Source organism: Myotis myotis, unplaced genomic scaffold (genome assembly GCF_014108235.1).
Source record: "Myotis myotis isolate mMyoMyo1 unplaced genomic scaffold, mMyoMyo1.p scaffold_m19_p_3, whole genome shotgun sequence".
Classification (NCBI taxonomy): Eukaryota; Metazoa; Chordata; class Mammalia; order Chiroptera; family Vespertilionidae; genus Myotis; species Myotis myotis.
In genome coordinates this window covers 127217775-127229956 of record NW_023416335.1, presented here as the reverse complement: position 1 = coordinate 127229956, position 12182 = coordinate 127217775, and the positions used below count along the sequence as shown (strand labels likewise).

General features: G+C 40.3%; 1 pseudogene; it reads right to left on the bottom strand.

Moving 5' to 3' along the window:
- Positions 1-313: 313 nt before the first annotated feature.
- On the bottom strand, positions 314-1838 carry LOC118651653 (annotated as a pseudogene).
- Between the last annotated feature and the right edge of the window lie 10344 nt (positions 1839-12182).

Below are 12182 nucleotides of genomic sequence, written 5' to 3'. Positions count from 1 at the left end.
CGACCCTGCCTTGAGTGTGATAGGGGGCGGTGCCCCAACCCCCCTATCGGCCCTACCCTGAGCGTGACTAGGGGTGGCATAGCAACCTCCCAATCCGCCCTGCTCTGTGCATGACAGGGGGCGGCGCTCCAACACCCCAATAGGCCCTGCTCTGAGCCCGATCAGGGGCTGCACCTAGGGATTGGGCCTGCCCTCTGCCACCCGGGAGCAGGCCTAAGCCAGCAGGTCGTTATTTCCTGAGGGGTCCCAGACTGCGAGAGGGCACAGGCCGGGCTGAGGGACCCACCTTCCCCCCAAGTGCACAAATATATTTAAAATAAAAACAACTTTATTGCAAAGTTTAGGATACAATAGACTTCACAGAACAACAGAAATAAGACAATCCCAAGACACTGGAGTGTAACATCGCAGCTGACAGGTTAGTACTCCTCACCCTCATCCTCTCCCTCAATACTATCTGCTCCAACCTCTTCATAATCCTTCTCAAGGGCAGCCATGCCTCACAGGCCTCAGAAAACTCTCCTTCCTCCATGCCCTCACCCACGTACCAGTGGACAAAGGCACGCTTGGAATACATCAGGTCAAACTTGTGGTCCAGGCGAGCCCAGGCCTCAGCAATAGCTGTGGTGTTCCTCAGCATGCACACAGCTCGCTGCATTTTGGCCAGGTCTCCACCAGGGACCACAGTGGGAGGCTGGTAGTTAATGCCAACTTTGAAGCTAGTGAAGTACCAGTCCACGAACTGGATGCTGTGCTTGGTCTCGATGGTGGCAATGGCAGCATTGACATCTTTGGGGACCAGGTCACCACGGTACAACAGGCAGCAAGCCATGTATTTACCATGGTGGGGGTCACGTTTCACCATCTGATTGGCTGGCTCAAAGCATGCATTGCTTATTTCTGCTCATGATAGGCTTTCTCAGCAGTGATGACAGGGGCATATGTGGCCAGAGGGAAATGGATGCAGGGATAAAGCACCAGGTTGGTCTGGAATTCAGTCAGATCAACATTCAGGGCTCCATCAAACCTGAGGGATACAGTGATGGAGGACACGATCTGGCTAATAAGGCAGTTAAGGTTAGTGTAGGTTGGGCTCTCAATATCAAGGTTTTTACGACAGGTGTCATAGATGGCCTCGCTGTCAACCATGAAGGCACAATCGGGTGCTCCAGGGTGGTGTGGGTGGTGAGGATGGAGTTATAGGGCTCAACTGCAGCTGTGGAGACCTGGGGGGGCTGGGTAAATGGAGAACTCCAGCTTGGACTTCTTGCCATAATCAATGGAGAGATGTTCCATCAGCAGGGAGGTGAACCCAGAACCAGTTCCCCCACCAAAGCTGTGGAAAACCAAGAAGCCCGGAAGGCCTGTGCTGGTCAGCCAGTTTCTGAATTTGGTACAGGACCAGGTCAATGATCTCCTTGCCAATAGTGTAGTGTCCACGGGCATAGTTATTGGCAGCATCTTCCTTGCCTGTGATCAGCTGCTCAGGGTGGAAGAGTTGGCAATAGGTACCATTGCGAACTTCATCAGTGACTGTGGGTTCCAGGTCTACAAACACTGCCCTGGGCACATGCTTGCCAGCACCCGTCTCACTGAAGAAGGTGTTGAAGGAGTCATCTCCCTCTCCAATGGTCTTGGCATCTGGCCATCTTGCTGGATGCCGTGTTCCAGGCAGTAGAGCTCCCAGCAGGCATTGCCGATCTGGACACCAGCCTGGCCAACATGGATGGAGATGCACTCACGCATAGCTGAGACTTGTAGGGCTCGGCGGGGGCTGAAAAATGCGAGGGACCGGGAACAAGGACCTCCCACTGACAGATTACCAAGGAAACCAGGGTAGAAGTCTTCTTTATATATTTTAAATGGCAAATGGGTCTTTTGTAAATATTTTTTCCAAGTGTGTGGCTTCTAATTCCCTTGACATTGTGTTTTGTTAATGAAGTCCAGTTTATCAACATTTCTTGCATGAATCATGACTTTGGTGTTGTAGCTAAAAAGTCATCAACAAACCCAGTATCATCTAGATTTTCTCCTATATTATCTTTGAGAAGTTTTATAGTTTTGCATTTTATATTTTGTTCTGTAATTTAAGTTAATTTTATGAGGGATGTAAGAACTACATCTAGATTCTTTTTTCTTCTTCTTGTGTATATCCAGTTTTAACAAAGATTTTAAAGTATTTTAAGAATTATATTTTCACTTATTGTCCAATTATCATGTAAAAACATTATAATGATCTATGAGATAAGTTAATCCTAGAAATCAGAATAAAATATATAGTATTTTCAAATGACTTTTCCATGCTTTATTTAGTAGACAACTAAATTACTTATACTTTTTCCCTCTGGCTGTCAGGAAGCTCAAATATGACAGTATTATATTTCTATCTAGTATTATTTATTTATTTATTTATTTATTTATTTATTTATTTATTTAATGTTTAATGTTGACATAATTGCATCTGCCCGTTGCCTACCTCCTCCACCTCCTTTGGTCTTCACCAAACTATTGTCTATGTCCATGGAGTATGAGTATATGTTTTTTAGCTAATTCCTTCACCTTCTTTATCCAGATATCTCACCCCTGGAGCACCAGTCAATCTGCCCCTTATATCCATGCTTCGGGTTGCATCTAGTACAATTTAATTAATAAATAACAATGCAAAAAGGAAAATACTATCTGGATACTGCAGGGGAGAAAAAGTAAATTCCCCAACCCATGTTTAACCATGATTACTGTCTCTTATACTAGTCAGGGGGAGAAGAGAAGCTAAGGCAAGTGAACAAACAAGGCTAGGTAGCATTATGCTTATTGGAGGTTCCTAAAGACTGAATTAAGAGGAGAGCAAAGAGGAAAAGGAAACATTTGATCTGGGACTGTCTGAAGATCTGTATGAATGAGATTAGCATCTTCACTGAGCTCTTATTGAAGATTTGGAGAGGAGGAAAAGTATTTCAGGTAGAAGAAAAGTCAATGAGCTACATAGGGATTATTAAATGGTCTTGTTTGATTGGAGCAAAAGATGTGTGATACTGTGAAGTATGAAATAAGCATGGAAAGGCAAATTTTATTGTATATTGTGTATGGTTTTGAAAGCTACAGTAAAGAACATTAATTATTCATATCATTAATTTTTTAATGTTTGTGGTGAGATTTATTCTGTATTTTAATTTAATAATTTTAATAATTATTTTGTTTTTAATAGTGTAAGCTGCCTCAAATTCATTTGATTTTATCAAAAAATAAATAGCACAACACATAAATGTCAGTAAGAAAGAATAAATTCCAATAATAGTCTTTTTAAAATATAATTTAAAACAGCTCTCTGATGTAGGATAGAAAGGGAATCAAATGACAGCTAAAATTGTCTATATTCTCTACTAGCAAAACAATATGCAAAGTATTTTTTCACATTTTATTTATTCATATAAATCTGGTTTATAGCTAATGTCATCTCTATTTTATAGCTAATATTCTGAAGTCAAGATAAATTAAATGACTTTAATTTTTGAATATTTCTTTGAATATTAAGTGATGTTACCAGATATCCATAGCTCACAAGTGTTCAAATTAGAAGGCACAACTCTAAAGCTCATTTTCTTCCCATGACACAGCCATAACTGATAGAACACAGCAATCAATTTGTCCTAATTTTCATATTTCCGTTGAATTTTCAGACAGAAACAAATGCATTTTCATATAAGTGTAATTTCATTAATATACATTCACATATTTTTAAAAACACATAACACAATATAAACTGGCATAGAGGAAAATCCATTTTTGGTTTATCTGCAAGCATGTTTAACAAATATAATTTGTCAACAAAGTCAACTGGTGATAAATGGAAACTTGCACAATGGTTGTAGTTACTATTATACTTTTTGAAAATTTTTGAGACAATTCATTTTGAGAATAGGTACAGTTTCTGTACCTATAGCTATACCAATTGATGATGTTTTGTAGTTGTTTTCTGCAAATGTTGATTGACTATAGTCATCTTGGAAATAGCCAAACAGCCCAATCTTGTTGGCTAAGACATCCTAGCATTTAACAAATTCCAGATTTCAGGGACTCACACCTAGAAAGAAAGCCAAAGATCCAAGGCTTTTTGGACTTCAGAAGAGTTGACTTTCTTTCTAAATCCCCATTCTGTTCACTAAAACAAAGTAAGATCATTGACATTAGTTCTTCTCAGGGCTCATAACTATGACTTGAGAAAAAGAGTCTCTCTTAGTGTAGTATATGCATCATAACTGAAATACTCCAGTCCACCTGTGCATTTATGTACGTTTAAGTGAAGAATAAAACAAAACATATGCTATAAGAAATGATAGACTGAAGAACCCAGCCCTCCTCCATCACCTTCCAGTGCAACACCTTCATCAGCTATTGATTAATATGGGAAAAATGCTCAAATCCATACCATGACATTTACCCTTCTCCATGTTCTGTCTCCATCTGGCCATTCTAATATTATCCCCACTATAATTTTTCATGTGCCCAGCATTCCATCTGAATAGAAGTACTTGACATTTCCAAAAACATCCCTGTATTTTGTTGGTATGCCATTATAAAAAAGACCAGCTGGGCCCTGCTCTCATGGAACTTATTTTTCATTGTCTAGATATATAGGAAGGTCTTACAAGGCCTTTTCAGCCTGTGCACATGAAAGGGACCATGCTGATCCCTTTTCTGTTTCTCTGAGGATTCTGAGTGTCAGTTTCCATTGCTGGCTACATTCTCTTTTAGGTTTATTATTTCTGATGAGAATGCTATTTTAAATCTAATTTGCTTGGAAGAGTTCCCACTAAAAGTGAATCCCCCTATTGTGCAAAATAGCTGAAGCCTCACAGTCTTTGCAACATTTTGCAATAATTATCACATCACCCACACTTGCTACCTAACAGACTCTTACAATCCCTTCCAATTCTCCCCTAGTTCTAAGGGAGAAGTTTCAGAAGCTTCTCACTTGAACTCACCAATTTCATCGTTGCTATCACATGACATTGACCATGTTTTCTTTTGCTGTCTGTTGTTGATTCCCTCAAAGCTACCAATTATTCACATGCCAAGACAGTACTGTGTGGCCCAAATAGAAACAGAGTAATGTTCCTGTTTATTTCTCTATGCCACATTTTTTCCACCTAGGCATAAAAGTATGTGGCTTGCAAATACACAGCTCATAGCATTCTCAGTAGATGAGTGGATAAAAAAAATCTGTGGCATATTTACACCATGGAATACTATGCAGCAGTAAAAAAGAAGGCTCTCAAAATGGAGGGACCTGGAGAGTATTATGCTAAGAAAAATAAGCCAGTCAGAGAAAGACAAGTATCCCATGAACTCACTCATATATGAAATCTAATGAACAAAATAAACTGATGAACAAAATAGATCCAGATACATAGCAGCATGGAACAGACTGTGGAATGTCAGAGGGAAGTAGGGGGAGGAAGAGATCAACCAAAGAACTTGTATGCATATATGCATAACCCATGGACACAGACAATAAATAGGGTGGTGAAGGCCTTGGGCATGGGTGGAAGCAGGTTAGAAGAGATCAATAAAGATTAAAAAAAAAAGAACAGTTCTATTTCTGCTCACAGCTCCTGTCTCCCTCCAGCTGAAGGGATTATCTTTTAACTGGAAGCCCGGTGCATGGATTTGTGTACTGGTGGGGTCCCTCAGCCTGGCCCGTGCCCTCTCGCAATCCAGGACCCCTCGGGGGATGTCAGAGAGCCAGTTTTGGCCTGATTCCCACAGGCCAGATTGAGGGACCCCACAGGACTAGATTTGTGCACTGGTGGGGTCTCTCAGCCTGGCCTGTGGGGATCGGGCCGAAACTGGCAGTCCAACATCTCCCAAGGGGTCCTGGGTTGCAAGAGGGCCTCGGCCAGGCCTAGGGGCCCCACTGGTGCATGAATCTGTGCACAGGGCCTCTAATATGCATACAAGATCTTTGGTTAATCTCTTTTCACCCTCCCCCTTCCCTCTGAGATTCATCCATCTGTTTCATGTTCCATGCCTATGCGTTGAGCGTCTGCCCCCTGGTGGTCAGTGCACATCATAGCTACCGGTCAAATAGTCAAGCAAACGGTCAGATACTTAGCATATTAGCCTTTTATATATATAGATAGAAGGTAACAAAGTTATTTTCTGATTCTGTTTGGACAATATTAAACACATTTTTCTTTAAAAAGTTATTGTGCTTTGGTTAGGAGCATTCAGTTTATCTTTTGAATATAGTATGTTCATGTGTCAGGCAAATTATTTCATTTTTTTAAACTAATTTGAAAACAACTGTAGGAGAACAAAAACAATAAATATTTTCCTATATTGAGAGGATTTACTGGAAAATGTATGATGTCATTTGAATATAAGAGGCCCCAGTCTTGTTGTGGGCCAGTCTTTGAAATGGAGTCCCAGCTGCTCCACCCAATCCCATCCTTCTCCATCTCACCCTAATACAATGTGAGGGTCTGCATTAGCTCCTTTCCTCCACTTCAAGTCTCATGGTACAAATTAGTTCTGTTGATTCATTCTATGGCCCAAGGAAGTCCAAAATGCAGCAGTAAGCAGAGACTAGGCCATACCTGGGACCCTTGTTTTAGTTTTTTGTATACATAAGTTTTCATCCTTTCGGGTTTTAGATCCTTTGGAAGAAAGAACTAGGTTTTGCTCATCACTGTAACTCGCAGGACTCCTTGCACTTGAAAAACTATTGTTGAATTGACTCCTTTTGATCATATTATACTTACTAAATCCAATTATCCTAAATGAAACACTATCACATATATTTTCTATCTAATCTCAGATCACTTAGGAAAGAGTATAGACTCATAAATTACTCAAAACATAAAGCTGATTATTTTTTGTTTTATAATGATTTCCCCATTCTTCAATCAAATGTAAGATGTTGTATAGACACTGCCTTTAGCGCAACTGCTGAAAGCATTTGGATAGTGTTATGAAGCCATCTGATAGAAAAACAATTATATTAGTGTAACTCATGTGATGTTGGACAAGGAATGATTAAACCGCCAGGTCCCTGGAGCTACTTCTGAGCTACTGCTACTAGAGGGATGCAAAGGAAATGTAACAGGGGTTATATTTTGCACAATAGGGGGATTCGTTTTTCTGTGGGAACTCTTCCAGGCATTCTCATCAGAAATAGTAAACCTAAAAGAGAATGTAGCCAACAATGGAAACCGAGACTCAGAATCCTCAGAGAAACAGAATGCTGAAGCCTCACAGTCTCTGGAACAGTTTGCAGACTGTATTAGAAGGAAGCAAAGCTTCCAGCAGAAATAAAAATATACTACTTTGCACTTCAAGGTGGTGCTTTGAGACTATACATAAAAAAGCATTAGGCTTAGTAAGAGATGCCCTGAATCAACAACTACACTTCCGAAGAAAATGTAAGCTAGAATGAAGCTTCATTCCCAGGAAGATTCTCCCAACTTAAATGAAAATAGTCACCACCACTCTGGCCACACGTGACTCCCTTCTACTATTAAAGGGGAATGTTTTAGTTTTGTTTGTCGATTTAGCATTCCTTGTTGAGTCTCAAGATTTATGGAACAATAAATGTCATTCAATGCTGTGAAAAAAAAAAGGGGGGGGGGATGGACCCAGCAAATGAGGAATGCATTTTCGAGTATACCATACTGCAAACTACATAACAAATGCGTTTGTTGCCTACGTAAAGTTCCAAGCTGAATAAAGTAAAAAAGCAAAGAGTTATAAAAGATGTAACCCAGAGGCAGCGTGCTGTGGAGAAAAAAGTCTGAGAGGGAAGCAAAACAGTGAGTTCCAGTGTTGACTCATTTCTAACGAGTGCTTTGGCCTTGGATAAATTTCTAAACCCAGAAAGAATCCTTATTTCCCTCTTAGTGGTCAGAACAAGCCACTATTGAAAGCCTGCAAAGCCCCCCTTTTTTACCTTAAAAGCCATACCGCAGACCTTTCTTGGCTGTCACTGGCACCTGGGGACCAATTCTCCCCATTCTTTGGGCTCAGGAGGGTGCACACAGCATTGTGAAAACTGAGCTAACTCAGCAAGCTGCTCTTGATTGATATGGTCCTATCTCAATCCCCCGCTGAGCAGTGCCCCACGTGAGGCTAAACAAGGTAAGATACACCTTCAAAAGTAAAACAAAAAAATTGTCTTTATATAGCACCTCTGAGCCTTTAGCTGGCCTCCTGTTGCCTGATTTGAACTTGTTAAAAAATATTTCAGATAGAAACACACTGGTGACACTTTGAAAAGGACAGCTGTTGAAGTGATGACTCATAATTGTGAGAATATGGAATTAGCAGTGGTTTTTTAGTGGTAAACAAATATTATCTAACAAAATTTTTCTTTACTTGCACATTAAAATGTATTCAGCTGTGTGCTATGTAAAAGCCATTTTCTTTTTTGCAAGAAAGCCTATTTTTTTCCAGATGTAGACTCTGGATACCAACACATCTGGATAGTTTATCTATAAAACTACAAGTCAGGCATCTGGATATTTTAAAATGTGTGTGAAGCCGGGCTGGTGTGGTTCAGTGGTTGGCATTGACCCATGAACCAAGAGGTTACCAGTTTGATTCCCAGTCAGGGCACATGCCCCCAGGGGTTGTGGGCTGGATTCCCAGTAGGGGGTGTATAGGAAGCAGTGGATCCATGTTTCTTTTTCATTGATGTTTTTAATCTCTCTATCCCTCTCCTTCCTTCTCTCTCTAAAAATCAATAAAAACATATTTTTTTTTTAAAAAAGTAAAAGATTTGTGAATATTTAAATGTGAGGGCATTTAACAGAAAAATTAAAAGCTTTGGAGATAGAATTATAGAATTAATAGTGCATTTGAGGAAGAAGGGACTAAAAGTTGATCTAATGTAGATTTGATATTATAAATAAGAGAACATAGGCCCCCTAAATATATTCTGATTTCCTTCCCAAAAGATTTTTTATCCCCCAAACCTCAAAGGTGCTGTTATCTGGATATAGCAAACATTAAACAAACAAACAAACAAACAAAAACTTCTAATATAAAAATGGAATTTATTTCAAAGAGCATTTGTTGTGTGACCTGAACTAGTTAAAATGGAATTGACAATCAGTAATTTAGAAAACAAAGTACTGTACTATAGCATAAATGATCCTTAATGAACAAAAGTTTGGCTTATTAAATTTTGACACTAAAGCTTCTTCATGTTTTCTATTGTGATCTGCCGGGCCCTCCCCAAAGAAATATTTACAATTGTTTCGTACCTAGTGACAATAATCCCACCGCTCATGTTTTGCAAGTCCTATCAAATTCAAAACAACAAGTAAAAAAGATCCATTAAGCCCATCCTAGGAGACAGGATGCAGTGCATGGATAGAGGTGATAAAAACAGCGATTGCTCCTGCTTTCATGGAGTTTCCAGCCTGGGAGAGGAGGAGAGCACATCTGGAGAAGCAAGCACTCTGATAACAGGAAGAAGAGCATCTGCTGAGAAACAGGATGAAAGGAAACAGGAAACTGTAGAAAAGTAGGTGCACGATTCCAAATAGCATCGTTTTCTGGGCTCATTTAGCTTAAGGTCACACTGCCCTATACATGTCAGGAGTTTCTGAGTACATCTTTCCAATGCAGTACTTTCTAGTGTTTGGTGTTCAAAATGGACTTGGCCTTTGAGAAAATACTCAATAAGCTCTACCAGCAAAGGCAGAAGAATATGAGCATGTATGGACATCTCTAACAGGGACCTCACCTTGAGGCAATCTCTTTCTAATGATAGAGGTTAAAGGATATTTCGTTATGTCTGGGGAATGGTGAGGGATCCCACAATGTCAGGTTACTAGAAGGCATGTCATGTGAGAGAGCTCAAAACAAAGGAAGGAAGATGTACAAGGTACAATAAATTGACCACTAAATGAGCCTCACCTGGCAACTCAGCTACCAACTCTCATATCACACTGTACCTATTCCATCGCTTAAAGCTAGTCACAGCCACATCCAACTTCAAGGGGTGAGAAAATACAACACTACCTTATTCCCAGGAAGAGAAGAATCAGAAATATTGGTTAACATCAGTACTTTGCCAGATAATTCCAAATACTAGTACAGTGTGGCTATGGATAAAAATCCTTGTGTAATGGTGGAATTAGACTGGTGCTGTGATAGTTAATAAATAAAGTGCTGTGTACTCTACTTCCCAGAAGTTCTTCTAGGTATGATTTTCAAACAAGTCCCACACATGGCACTATAAAGGGACACGATCCCTCCAGACATACCTATTGCAAACTTGAGAGCATAGTGACAAAGAAAAAAAATAGTTGTAATATATGGCACAATATGACTTTTGTTCAAAATAACAATATGCATTTTAAAAGCATAGTTGCAAGATCAAAAGGATGTGCATTAAATGTATTAGAATTATTAACTAAGAAGAGAAGGGGAAATGGAAGTGAGAAAGGAAGATAAAAAAGTATTTAAAGAAATGAATACATTTGAGAGAGACTTTGTACAGGTCAGTGCTAGAAGTGATTAGATCAATGATGTGGACCTAAGATTTAACAAAAACAAATAAAAAAACTCAACTATGAAACAAATCTCAAGCCAGACATCATTGTTTTTGGGTTCCCCATTCAATTGTAAGATACCTTTTGGCCTTGGCACAATAAATACATGGGCAGCTCTCAATGAACCCCTGCAAGAGCAGCAGTAAAGATTGTAATACTCCAAAGAGCAGCCTGGACTACCAGCAGGACCCTAGTGGACCAGAACAAGGGGAGTGGCAGCATCTGGCAGGGGCTGGGACTAAGGAGAGGGGAGAAGGCAGAGCCCATTTTCTGCCATAGGGGGCAGTGGCATGACGGTGTTGCCCTCTGGCAAAAATGTTGGAGAGCAGGGTCAGGGGCCATTCACCCAGTGAAGAGCCCCAGTAGTAGGAGAAAACTGAACTTTCCATTAGGATTCAGGAGGAATGCAGCTTACACTGTAGCAGTGTGAATACTGTGTTAGATGCCTACAAATAATTGGCAAAAACTACAGGAATGGAGGCGGGACATAAGCAGAGAGGGGTAAAGGAGCCTGTGAAACTCAGGTATCTCTAATGTCATTGGCTTGATGGCATTTGGGTTACAAATGGTTTTTTAAAAAGTTGGTATATAATTATATAAGTTCTTTGGTTTATCTCTCCTCATCCTTCGTTCACATTGAGGTATGTTAGTCTGTTTCATGCCTCCATGCTTTGGGTCTTATTTTGTTGGTCAATTCATTTTGTTCATTGGATTCCATAAATAAGTGAGATCATGTGATAGTTCTCTTTCTATTATTGGCTTATTTCATTTAACTGAATAGTCTCCAGGTCTATTCATGCTGTCCCAAAGGGGGTGAAGACCTGGGGTTGGGGAGGAGGGGTTGGGTGGAGAGGAGTAAAGAGGGAGAAATGGGAGACATCTGTAATACTATCAAATATATATCCTATCTAATAAAGAGGGGATATGATAATTGACCCTCACGCCATTGCAAAGATGGTGGCGCCCACAGCCAATAAAGAGGGAATATGCTAATTGACTACCCCACTCTCAAAGATGGCGGTGCCCCTAGCCACAAGATGGCTGGCAGGGGAGGGCAGTTGGGGGCAACCAGGCTGGCAGGGGAGCAGTTAGGGGGCAATCAGGCAGGCAGGCAGGTGAGTGATTGGGAGCCAACAGTCCCAGATTGTGAGAGAGATGTCTGACTGCCAGTTTAGGCCTGATCCCTGTGGGCCTAAAGCGGCAGTCAGACATCCCTGGAGGGTTCCCAAATTGGAGAGGGTGCAGGATGGGCTGAAGGACACCCTCCCCAGTGCACAAATTTCATGCACCTGGCCTCTACTGTATATATAATAAAAAATGTTAGTATATAACATTTGGGGGTAACTGGAAAACACCCAAAACTTAAAATTCCTCATTTTATGATGATGTTCTGAGTATAAATGAGGCATTACTGCAATTGAGTAAATGTTGCAGCTATTTTATCCTGATCTTTTCAATGAGATGTGAAAATGCTGCCATTATATAAAAAAAATAAAAATAAAAAAATAAAAAACAACAAAACCCTAGCAATTAGTTTGTAGGAGATTACACAATGGAGATCACACAATGGGAGAGGAAGGGTTGAGTCTTTATGAGAATACAAATATATGCAAACTGGGTGTCTGT